Source organism: Oncorhynchus mykiss, chromosome 16 (genome assembly GCF_057628025.1).
Source record: "Oncorhynchus mykiss isolate SJ-2025 chromosome 16, ASM5762802v1, whole genome shotgun sequence".
In the NCBI taxonomy this organism is placed as follows: domain Eukaryota; kingdom Metazoa; phylum Chordata; class Actinopteri; order Salmoniformes; family Salmonidae; genus Oncorhynchus; species Oncorhynchus mykiss.
The window spans coordinates 3,662,240-3,675,580 of NC_143037.1; positions in this window are offsets into that span (position 1 = coordinate 3,662,240).

Genomic DNA, 13,341 nt, shown 5'->3' on the forward strand with positions numbered 1-13,341 from the left:
TAACGATATGGCTGCTGGTTGAGTACGAGGACTGTAGTAACGGTATGGCTGCTGGTTGAGTACGAGGACTGTAGTAACGATATGGCTGCTGGTTGAGTACGAGGACTGTAGTAACGATATGGCTGCTGGTTGAGTACGAGGACTGCAGTAACGGTATGACCGCTGGTTGAGTACGAGGACTGTAGTAATGATATGCCCGCTGGTTGGATACTAGGACTGTAGTAACGGTATGGCTGCTGGTTGAGTACGAGGACTGTAGTAATGATATGGCTGCTGGTTGAGTACGAGGACTGTAGTAACGGTATGGCTGCTGGTTGAGAACGAGGACTGTGGTAATGATTTGGCCGCTGGTTGAGTACGAGGACTGTAGTAATGATATGGCTGCTGGTTGAGTACGAGGACTGTAGTAACGGTATGGCTGCTGGTTGAGTACGAGGACTGTAGTAACGATTTGGCCGCTGGTTGAGTACGAGGACTGTAGCAAAACTTGATCCCTGACAGTCCACTGCAGCTCCAGCTGCTCTGCTGGCCCTAGAAGTAACAATGCCATTCACTCGGCTGGCAAAAATAGTCAAGAAAAAGCCTAAAGCATTTATCTAAGTAAGAGAGATAACGTTTTTAAAGGTTCTGTCTCATCACCTTTTTATTAATCCAATAGCTGATTTCTCAGAGTTTCATTGCAGTGGACTCTGAGGTGTGTCTTTCAAGTCTGTCCTCAATATCGGCATTTACATATCACCACTGGTCAATATTTAACTCTAAATTAGAACGTCTTACTGGTTAGAATGAGAAGAGACCCATTCTAAAGTCAGCCAATAATATGAGTGGGAGAAGGGTTTCAACATGGAACAAATCTCCAAGCTCAGCTTAGACCACATTCCTGATAAAAACTGTTAGTGGATCGATAGCCAGTCAGACGGCTTCAAATCAGCGGCTGCACCGTTTTGGTCCGAATTCATCTTGATTGAACAGCAGACATTCCCTCTAACTTCAGAACATAGAAACATGGCGATAATGATATAATAATAATGGCGATAATGATATAATAATAATGGCGATAATGATATAATAATAATGGTTAGCGGAAGGAAGAAACACCGTGCACCTGGCAATGTTGGTTAGCGCGCACTGCGCCCGGCCCGCCACAGGAGTCGCTGGTGCACAATGTGACAAGGATATCCCTACCGGCCAAACCCTCCCTAAGGAGGTGTTTGTGTTTCAGGCCCTGTTTCTGGAACGAGCCAGCTTTGTTTCAGGCCCTGTTCCCGGAACGAGCCAGCTGTGTTTCAGGCCCTGTTTCCGGAACGAGCCAGCTGTGTTTCAGGCCCTGTTCCCGGAACGAGCCAGCTGTGTTTCAGGCCCTGTTCCCGGAACGAGCCAGCTGTGTTTCAGGCCCTGTTTCTGGAACGAGCAAGCTGTGTTTCAGGCCCTGTTCCCGGAACGAGTCAGCTGTGTTTCAGGCCCTGTTTCTGGAACTAGCCAGCTGTGTTTCAGGCTCTGTTTCTAGTTGCTTATATGTGAGGACAGCTAATGATCATGTTTAGTAACATTATATCAGACCCTGGGGTCAGGGAGAGAGAAGAGAGGGAGAGAGGAGGAGAGGAGAGAGGGGGAGGGAGAGTAGAGAGGGGCTCTCTTACTTCATACTATCAACTGTGAAAGACGCAGAGCTGCCTGCCTTGGAGTTGGGAGGACAGGCTGCTCATGCCTGCCTGCCTGCCTGTCTGACTGTCTGTCTGTCTGTCTGTCCGCCTGCCTGCCTGATTGCTTTTGTATGTACCTCCACTTCAGAGTACTTCTACAAAGTGCTATGCTCAGCCCTGTTCCCTCTCTCTCCTCTCTCAGTGAGAGGTTGCCAACACCCAGGCTTTTAATCAGGCCACGCCGCTACACCAGACTGTGACAGGCTATGACAGGCTATGACAGGTATACCAGGCTACGCTACGGGGGGATAAATAGCAAGTGTGATTAGCGTAATGCATCACTAACAGATAAATCTTTCAAATCCCCAGCTGTTTCCCTCAGGGTGCAAGTAACATTTACGCTCACATCCATTCTAACACAGTCTGAATATATTTTATAGGACAAACACATCATTGTGTGAACAAGAGTTTTGTCTCAAGAATATAACAAGATAAGAATGTAATCTAAAAATGTAGCAAGGTAATAAGATGAGGATCACATTTTTCCAATAACTCTCACATACTAGATCATATGTAGTTTTCCCCTCAAAATATCTAATGGTTGGGCCTCCCGGGTGGCGCAGTGGTTAAGGGCGCTGTACTGCAGCGCCAGCTGTGCCATCAGAGTCCCTGGGTTTGCGCCCAGGCTCTGTCGTAACCGGCCGCGACCGGGAGGTCCGTGGGGCGACGCACAATTGGCCTAGCGTCGCCCGGGTTAGGGAGGGCTTGGTCGGTAGGGGTGTCCTTGTCTCATCGCGCACCGGCGACTCCTGTGGCGGGCTGGGCGCAGTGTACGCTAACCAAGGTGGCAGGTGCACGGTGTTTCCTCCGGCGCATTGGTGCGGCTGGGTTGGATGTGCGCTGTGTGGTTCTGAATGGTTGAGGTAAAGGTTTGGAATAGGGTTAAAAACCATTACGTTTAGGGATTCATTCTGAATGGTTGAGGTAAAGGTTTGGAATAGGATTAAAAACCATTACGTTTAGGGATTAATTCTGAATGGTTGAGGTAAAGGTTTGGAATAGGATTAAAAACCATTACGTTTAGGGATTCATTCTGAATGGTTGAGGTAAAGGTTTGGAATAGGGTTAAAAACCATTACGTTTAGGGATTAATTCTGAATGGTTGAGGTAAAGGTTTGGAATAGGATTAAAAACCATTACGTTTAGGGATTAATTCTGAATGGTTGAGGTAAAGGTTTGGAATAGGGTTAAAAACCATTACGTTTAGGGATTAATTCTGAATGGTTGAGGTAAAGGTTTGGAATAGGATTAAACTACTACGTTTAGGGATTAATTCTGAATGGTAGAGGTAAAGGTTTGGAATAGGATTAAAAACCATTACGTTTAGGGATTAATTCTGAATGGTTGAGGTAAAGGTTTGGAATAGGATTAAACTACTACGTTTAGGGATTAATTCTGAATGGTAGAGGTAAAGGTTTGGAATAGGATTAAAAACCATTACGTTTAGGGATTAATTTTGAATGGTTGAGGTAAAGGTTTGGAATAGGGTTAAAAACCATTACGTTTAGGGATTCATTCTGAATGGTTGAGGTAAAGGTTTGGAATAGGGTTAAAAACCATTACGTTTAGGGATTAATTCTGAATGGTTGAGGTAAAGGTTTGGAATAGGATTAAAAAAATAAAAGATGACAAAATGCGATAAAAAGTCCCTGGGATTGAACACACGACCCTCAGAACCAGAGATCGCATTTTACGACTACCCTTCATCCCCATCAACAACACCCTTGCAATCCACAAGCGGCTTGATGGTAGTAGCGCTCACCCCTAGTGGCTGGTTTTTAAGTAATCTCCCGATATCCTGGTTGCCTGGACTGACGTTCAATTTCGCCTTGGATCTTGAGCGACGTGACTGAGTTTTCCAGCATGTGACTGATTTCATCTCGGCTATGTTTCTCTCTCTATATAACCATGCACAGTTTGATTATGTACTGCGATACCAAGTAGTCCATCCACCAAAATTCAATCTCTCCAAAATAAATCATAATTGAAATTATAGAGCTGCTTACCTCCTCAAGTCCCCGCCTTGCTAAATTAATATATTTTGGCAGCGAGTGGCACAGTTATAACCAAGCTAATCTTACGTAAAAGTCCAACCCTCTCCACAGCCCCCAGCCAGTTGAAAGGATTTAGCGCTGCTTTGTAGAAACACGTGGTTCTGTGCCTAATGGCTGCCTATTCCCTATACGGTGCATTACATTTGACTAGGGTCTGCTGTTTTACACATAGATGCACTGTAATTTAAATGTTAAAGCTGCTAAATTGTCTCTCTGCCTTACGTGAACATTTGTAGAGCTGGAGGAAATTAGCTTAAAAACTGCAATGTTTATGCTCTGATGCGAAGAGGGGGGGGGGGGGGGGGGGTTAATTTTTATTTAATTATTTTTGGTATGCTATTTTCATTGCATTCTGAAGCAGGAGTTTTGATTTTGAGGAGGTTTCTGATGAATTTGCTGTCACAAAAGGGGTCCCCGGACCCCAAAAACGCTGCCCTGTAGTGCACTACTTTATATATATTTATATATTTATATGCATTTAACCCTTATTTAAGTAGGCAAGTCAGTTAAGAATAAATTCTTATTTACAATGATGGTCGGTTGTGATACAGCCTGGAATCGAACCAGGGTCTGTAGTGACGTCTCGAGCACTGAGATGCAGCGCCTTGGACCTCTGTGATACAGCCCGGAATCGAACCAGTGTGTCTGTAGTGACGCCTCTAGCACTGAGATGCAGCGCCTTAGACCGCTGTGATACAGCCCGGAATCGATCCAGGGTGTCTGTAGTGACGCCTCTAGCACTGAGATGCAGTGCCTTAGACAACTGTGATACAGCCTGGAATCATACCAGGGTGTCTGTAGTGACGCCTCTAGCACTGAGATGCAGCGCCTTAGACCGCAGCGCCAGACTCATAAGGAATAGGGTACCATTGTCTGAACTCAGTTTAGCCAACCTTTCCTCTTTGCTTCTCTCCTGACTACTTAGCTTGTATGGTTGTCAATTTAGCCTCTCCTCTCCTCTCCTCTCCTCTCCTCTCCTCTCCTCTCCTCTCCTCTCCTCTCCTGGCTACTTAGCTTGTATGGTTGTCAATTTAGCCTCTCCTCTCCTCTCCTCTCCTCTCCTCTCCTCTCCTCTCCTCTCCTCTCCTGGCTACTTAGCTTGTATGCTTGTCAATTTAGCTTCTCTCCTCTCCTCTCCACAGCCATAGTACCGAGGGTAGTGTAATAGTTTAATAGGTGGAGTATGGTAAGAATGAAACACATGACTGGGAATACAGATATGTATCTGTTGGTCACAGATACCTTATAAAAAGGTAGGTGCGTAGATCAGAAAACCCGTGTGGTGTGACCACCATTTGCCTCATGCAGCGTGACACATCTCATTCACATAGAGTTGATCAGGATGTTGATGGTGGCCTGTAGAATGTTGTCCCACTCCTCTTCAATGAATGTGCGAAGTTGCTGGATGCTGTCGTACACGTAGATCCAGAGCATCCCAAACATGCTCAGTGGGTGACATGTCTGTTGAGTATGCAGGCCATGGAAGAACTGGGGACATTTTCAGCTTCCAGGAATTGTGTACAGATCCTTGCGACATGGGTCCGTTCATTATCATGAAACATGAGGTGATGGCAGCGGATGAATGGCACGACAATGGATCTCACCATGGTATCCCTCTGCATTCAAATTGAAATCTTTAAAAATTGAATTGTGTTCGTTGTCTGTAGCATATGCTTACCTATACCATAACCCCACCGCCACCTCTGTTCACAACATTGACATTAGCAACTGCTTGCCCACACAACGCCATTCATGTGGTCTGCGGTTGTGAAGCCCGGTTGGACGTACTACCAAATTCTGTAAAAACACATCTGGGGTGGCTTATGGTAGAGAAATCCACATTCAATTCTCTGGCAACAGCTCTGGTGGACATTCCTGCAGTCAGCGTGCCAATTACACGCTCCCTCAAAACTTGAGACATCTGTGGCATTTTCTTATGAGACAAAACTGCACATTTTAGAGTGGCTGTTTATTGTCCCCAGATCATTCTGTTTAATCAGCTTCTCGATATGCCTCTATGTCATCAGGCTGCTGATTATCCCCCAACACCTGTCACCATCGTCTCGTGCACCTGCGCCTCATAACACTCACCTGGACTCCATCACCTCCTTGATTATCTTCCCTCTATCTGTCTCTCCTCTTGGTTCTTTCCTCAGGTGTTATTGTTTCATGTCGTTGCGTTTGTTTTGTTTATTTATTAAAACACTCACTGCCTGAACTTGCTTGCCGACTCTCAGCGTTACTCGTTACAACACCTGTCAGGTGGATGGATCATCTTGGCCGAGGAGAAATGCTCAAAAACAAGGATGGAAACAAAATGTGAAAAAAAAAAAAGCTTTTGGTGTGTAATGAAATGAATTAAATCTATTATTTCAGCTCACGGGGACCAACACTTCACATGTTCTATTTTGTTCAGTGTATTTAGGATTTGGGATTTGGGGACCATTTTCTGAGTTTTTTTTTTTTTTTTAAGGAATAAAAATGTTTTGAAAAAAATATTTTATTTGATGCATAAATATATGGTTATATGAACATTTCAAACGTCTTCTCTTCATCAATTCATTTGAAATCTTATCTTCAGTCGCATGTGAATCAAATCTGAACCCTCGCCATAAACTCAAGCGCTCATATCTCCGTTTACCCCAACAGTGTACTGTCAGCGTTACAATAACAACGAATCTTACCCTGGCATTGTGTGTGTGTGTGTGTGTGCATGTAAACATAATGACTTCCTGCTTTGCTGCTCCTGGGTGAGGTGTGATCTGTGATTGGTTGATTAGTTTTAGTCTACTTATCCTTTCTATGTCCAACTGTATCTCTGAATTGCCATACAATCTCATGCTTTTTAATCCCACTTGTCTGGTTGTTCCTCATTAATACTCCCGCTAGTGATCACAGGGATTATGATACTATTAGATCTTTACAGAATCTGAATAAACATGAGGTAGTGGAGAGGCTTGATCCATCATGGCGCACCATGGGACTTCCTGGTTCTGTGAAGAGGTGCACCTTGGGACTTCCTGGTTCTATCATTATCATTAGCGAATAAATTGGCACTTGGAACCGTACGTTTTTGAAGATTTAGGAGTGTTGATCACTGGGTTAACCCAGTCTCCTCAGTCCGCCTTCAAATCCTTTCATCCTCAATTCTTATTGATCAGTAATTAAAGACTGAAATAGATATGCGTAGCTAATTGAACACAAGTAGAAATGTTGCTATTTAGGCTATACTGAAGACACACACAAACACAGCTGTAATATGAGGGTCTACATTTCTAGCTGATGATAAATGGGATGGTAGTGAAGCAGGTAATGTCCTCTCCTCTCACTGGAACATGATAATATGGGGAATTACCTACAGCTGTCCAGACTGTCTCTATATCCAAGATGGCGTAGGCAGTCAGACGTCTTTGTCCTTCGTCTTGTCGTGTTCCCATGTATATGATAATATGGGGAATTACCTACAGCTGTCCAGACTGTCTCTATATCCAAGATGGCGTAGGCAGTCAGACGTCTTTGTCCTTCGTCTTGTCGTGTCCCATGTATATGATAATATGGGGGATTACCTACAGCTGTCCAGACTGTCTCTATATCCAAGATGGCGTAGGCAGTCAGACGTCTTTGTCCTTCGTCTTGTCGTGTCCCATGTATATGATAATATGGGGGATTACCTACAGCTGTCCAGACTGTCTATATATCCAAGATGGCGTAGGCAGTCAGACGTCTTTGTCCTTCGTCTTGTCGTGTCCCATGTATATGATAATATGGGGTTTTACCTACAGCTGTCCAGACTGTCTCTATATCCAAGATGGCGTAGCAGTCAGACGTCTTTGTCCTTCGTCTTGTCGTGTCCCATGTATATGATAATATGGGGATTTACCTACAGCTGTCCAGACTGTCTCTATATCCAAGATGGCGTAGGCAGTCAGACGTCTTTGTCCTTCGTCTTGTCGTGTTCCCATGTATATGATAATATGGGGAATTACCTACAGCTGTCCAGACTGTCTCTATATCCAAGATGGCGTAGGCAGTCAGACGTCTTTGTCCTTCGTCTTGTCGTGTCCCATGTATATGATAATATGGGGAATTACCTACAGCTGTCCAGACTGTCTCTATATCCAAGATGGCGTAGGCAGTCAGACGTCTTTGTCCTTCGTCTTGTCGTGTTCCCATGTATATGATAATATGGGGAATTACCTACAGCTGTCCAGACTGTCTCTATATCCAAGATGGCGTAGGCAGTCAGACGTCTTTGTCCTTCGTCTTGTCGTGTTCCCATGTATATGATAATATGGGGAATTACCTACAGCTGTCCAGACTGTCTCTATATCCAAGATGGCGTAGGCAGTCAGACGTCTTTGTCCTTCGTCTTGTCGTGTCCCATGTATATGATAATATGGGGAATTACCTACAGCTGTCCAGACTGTCTGTATATCCAAGATGGCGTAGGCAGTCAGACGTCTTTGTCCTTCGTCTTGTCGTGTTCCCATGTATATGATAATATGGGGAATTACCTACAGCTGTCCAGACTGTCTCTATATCCAAGATGGCGTAGGCAGTTAGACGTCTTTGTCCTTCGTCTTGTCGTGTTCCCATGTATATATATTTATCTTCGCATATCTTTTTGTATTTTTCTAACCCCTTATTTCAAAATACTCAATGTGGTGTGGACCTGCTTTTTCTCTAACGTATTTTTCTTTGCCTCTTACGGGAATCTCTCCAAATTAAACTAGCCAGCTAACTAGCCAGCTAACTAGCCAGCTAACGGTCATCAGCTAACCTTTAGCTCGGAAAGCTCTCGCCAGTTTGTACAACGCGTTTCAACCAGAGCATAAAGGACCTATTTTTTTCTCTCCATATCCCCGGATTCCTATCGCAAGCTCTGAACCTTCTCACCTTCTGACCTTCGCAGCTAACGTCCCCTGAATGCTAGCTGTCTAGAGCACAACGGACTGTTGGCTTACGAGGCCCATCGAATACATTCCGAAGCCACTAGATAGCAGTCAGCTATCCTTTGCTAGTGGTCATCAGCTACCTTTATCCCGGACAACTCTCGCCAGTCTGTACAGCGTGACTCAAACCAGAGCTAGTCGGACGTATTCTTCTCGATATCTCCGGATTCCTACCGCAAGTTCTGAACCTATTTTTTATTTTATTTACATTTTTCTTATGATATTTTTTTATATATTTTTTTCCACCTGGAATTATAACGACCCCTCAACGCACAGCGGCTAATCTGCGGCCTGCTAGCTATCTAAAGCACATTGGACTGCTAGCTATCTAAAGCACATTGGACTGCTAGCTATCTAAAGCACATTGGACTGCTAGCTATCTAAAGCACATTGGACTGCTGGCTTAAGAGGCCCTTCGGACATATTTCTTCGGCCATTATACATATTTTGCCAATTGGCATGGTTTACAACTCGGAGCCATGCTGATCTAACTGCACGAGGGGGGCACAACAGACTTCCCTCCATCGCGTCATCCCTCTAAGGCCTTTCTGTTAGCCTGCTAGCCCCGTGCCGCTAGCTGCTTGAAGCCACGCACTGTATGATCACCCGGCTACGCATGCCTTTTCTTAACGTCACCATGCCTCTAGCACTGCTCAACACGCCTCTGCTAACAATTTAGTTCCACCCCCCACACACGCAGTGACATCACCTGGTTTAAATGCTAATTCTAGAGACAATATCTCTTTCATTATCACTATATGCACAGGTTTACCCCCACTGTATTCACATCCTACTATACCTTTGTCTGTACATTATACCTTGAATATATTCTACCGTGCCCAGAAATCTGCTCCTTTTACTCTCTGTTCTGAACGTACTAGGCGTCCAGTTCTGTTAGCCTTTAGCCGTACCCTTGTCCTACTCCTTCTCTGTTTCTCTGGTGATGTAGAGGTTAATCCAGGCCCTGCAGTGTCTACCTCCACTCCCATCCCCCAGGCTCTCTCATTTGTTGACTTCTGCAACCGTAAAACCTTGGTTTCATGCACTATAACATTTTCCGACAAGATAGAACTGCCAAAGGGGGCGGTGTTGCAATTTACTGCAAAGATAACCTGCAGAGTTCTGTCTTACTATCCAGGGCTGAAAGTTAGTAATACAGAAATCTGCATCTGCATATCTAAGTCTGTACCCAAACAATTTGAGCTTCTACTTCTAAAAATTCACCTTTCCAGAAACAAGTCTCACCGTTGCCACTTGCTATAGACCCCCCTCAGCCCCCAGCTGTGCCCTGGACACCACATGGGTATTGATTGCCCCCCATCTATCTTCAGAGCTCGTGCTGCTAGGTGACCTAAACTGGGACATGCTTAACACCCCGGCCATCCTACAATCTAAGCTTGATGCCCTCAATCTCACACACCTTATCAATGAACCTACCAGATATAACCCCTCATATATATCATCCTAACTAACTCACCCTCCAAATACACCTCTGCTGTTTTCAACCAAGATCACTGCCTCATTGCCTGCATCCGTAATCGGTCTGCAAGCAAACGACAACCCCTCATCACTGTCAAACGCTCCCTAAAACACTTCTGCGAGCAGGCCTTTCTAATCGATCTGGCCGGGGTATCCTGGAATGACATTGACCTCATCCCGACAGTAGAGGATGCCTGGTTATTCTTTAAAAGTGTATTCCTCACCATCTTAAATAAGCATGCCCCATTCCAATTTTTTTTTTACCAGGAATAGATATAGCCCCTGGTTACTCCAGACCTGTCTGCCCTTGACCAGCACAAAAACATCCTGTGGCGTTCTGCATTAGCATCGAATAGCCCCCGTGATATGTAACTTTTTAGGGAAGTTAGGAACCAATATACACAGGCAGTTAGGAAAGCTAAAGCTAGCTTTTTTTAACAGAAATTTCCATCCTGCAGTACAAACTCAAAAAGGTTCTGGGACACTGTAAAGTCCATGGAGAATAAGAGCACTTCATCCCAGCTATCCACTGATCTGAGGCTAGGAAACACTGTTTCAACTGACAAATCCACTATAATTGAGAATTTCAATAAGCATTTCTCTACGGCTGGCCATGCTTTCCACCTGGCTACCCCTACCCCGGTCAACTGCCCGGCACCCTACACAGCAACCCGCCCAATCCCCGACCATTTCTCCTTCACCCAAATCCAGATAGCTGATGTTCTGAAAGAGCTGCAAAATCTGGACCCCAACAAATCAGCCGGGCTAGACAATCTGGACCCTCTCTTTCTTAAATTATCTGCCGAAATTGTTGCAACCCCTATTTCTAGCCTGTTCAACCTCTCTTTCGTATCGTCTGAGATCCCCAAAGATTAGAAAGCTGCTGTGGTCATCCCCCTCTTCAAAGGGGGCGACACTCTAGACCCAAACTGCTACAGACCTATATCTATCCTACCCTGTCTTTCTAATGTCTTCGAAAGCCAAGTTAACAAACAGATTACTGACCATTTTGAATCACATCGTACCTTCTCTGCTATGCAATCTGATTTTCCGAGCTGGTCATGGGTGCACCTCTGCCACGCTCAAGGTCCTTAACGATATCATAACCGCCATCGATAAGAGACAGGGTAGGCTAGTTGAGAACACCTTTATTTAACCAGGTAGGCTAGTTGAGAACACCTTTATTTAACCAGGTAAGTTCTCATTTACAACTGCGACCTGGCCAAGATAAAGCATAGCAGTGTGAACAGACAACACAGAGTTACACATGGAGTAAACAATTAACAAGTCAATAGCACAGTGGAAAGAGAAAAAAGAGAGTCTATATACATTGTGTGCAAAAGGCATGAGGAGGTAGGCGGATAATTAGAATTTTGCAGATTAACACTGGAGTGATAAATGATCAGATGGTCATGTGCAGGTAGAGATACTGGTGCGCAAAAGAGCATTTCATTTTCAGACTGAAACACTTATTTGTAACAGCACTAGCGTATGTTGATGCATTACATCCCTCCACTACCAGCAAAACATCCACTACCAGCAAAACATCCACTACCAGCATTACATCCCTCCACTACCAGCAAAACATCCAATACCAGCATTACATCCCTCCACTACCAGCAAAACATCCAATACCAGCATTACATCCCTCCACTACCAGCAAAACATCCAATACCAGCATTACATCCCTCCACTACCAGCAAAACATCCAATACCAGCATTACATCCCTCCACTACCAGCATTACATCCCTCCACTACCAGCAAAACATCCAATACCAGCATTACATCCCTCCACTACCAGCATTACATCCCTCCACTACCAGCAAAACATCCAATACCAGCATTACATCCCTCCACTACCAGCATTACATCCCTCCACTACCAGCAAAACATCCACTACCAGCAAAACATCCAATACCAGCATTACATCCCTCCACTACCAGCATTACATCCCTCCACTACCAGCATTACATCCCTCCACTACCAGCATTACATCCCTCCACTACCAGCATTACATCCCTCCACTACCAGCATTACATCCCTCCACTACCAGCAAAACATCCCTCCACTACCAGCAAAACATCCACTACCAGCATTACATCCCTCCACTACCAGCAAAACATCCCTCCACTACCAGCATTACATCCCTCCAATACCAGCATTACATCCTTCCACTACCAGCAATACATCCCTCCACTACCAGCAATACATCCCTCCACTACCAGCATTACATCCCTCCAATACCAGCATTACATCCTTCCACTACCAGCAATACATCCCTCCACTACCAGCAAAACATCCAATACCAGCATTACATCCCTCCACTACCAGCATTACATCCCTCCACTACCAGCAAAACATCCACTACCAGCATTACATCCCTCCACTACCAGCAAAACATCCCTCCACTACCAGCATTACATCCCTCCAATACCAGCATTACATCCTTCCACTACCAGCAATACATCCCTCCACTACCAGCAATACATCCCTCCACTACCAGCAATACATCCCTCCATTACCAGCAATACATCCCTCCACTACCAGCATTACATCCCTCCAATACCAGCATTACATCCTTCCACTACCAGCAATACATCCCTCCACTACCAGCAATACATCCCTCCACTACCAGCAATACATCCCTCCACTACCAGCATTACATCCCTCCACTACCAGCATTACATCCCTCCACTACCAGCATTACATCCCTCCACTACCAGCAATACATCCCTCCACTACCAGCAATACATCCCTCCACTACCAGCAATACATCCCTCCACTACCAGCAATACATCCCTCCACTACCAGCATTACATCCCTCCACTACCAGCATTACATCCCTCCACTACCAGCATTACATCCCTCCACTACCAGCAATACATCCCTCCACTACCAGCAATACATCCCTCCACTACCAGCAATACATCCACTACCAGCAATACATCCCTCCACTACCAGCATTACATCCCTCCACTACCAGCAATACATCCCTCCACTGCCAGCATTACATCCTTCCACTACCAGCATTACATCCCTCCACTACCAGCAATACATCCCTCCACTACCAGCAATACATCCCTCCATTACCAGCAATACATCCCTCCACTACCAGCATTACATCCCTCCACTACCAGCATTACATCCCTCCA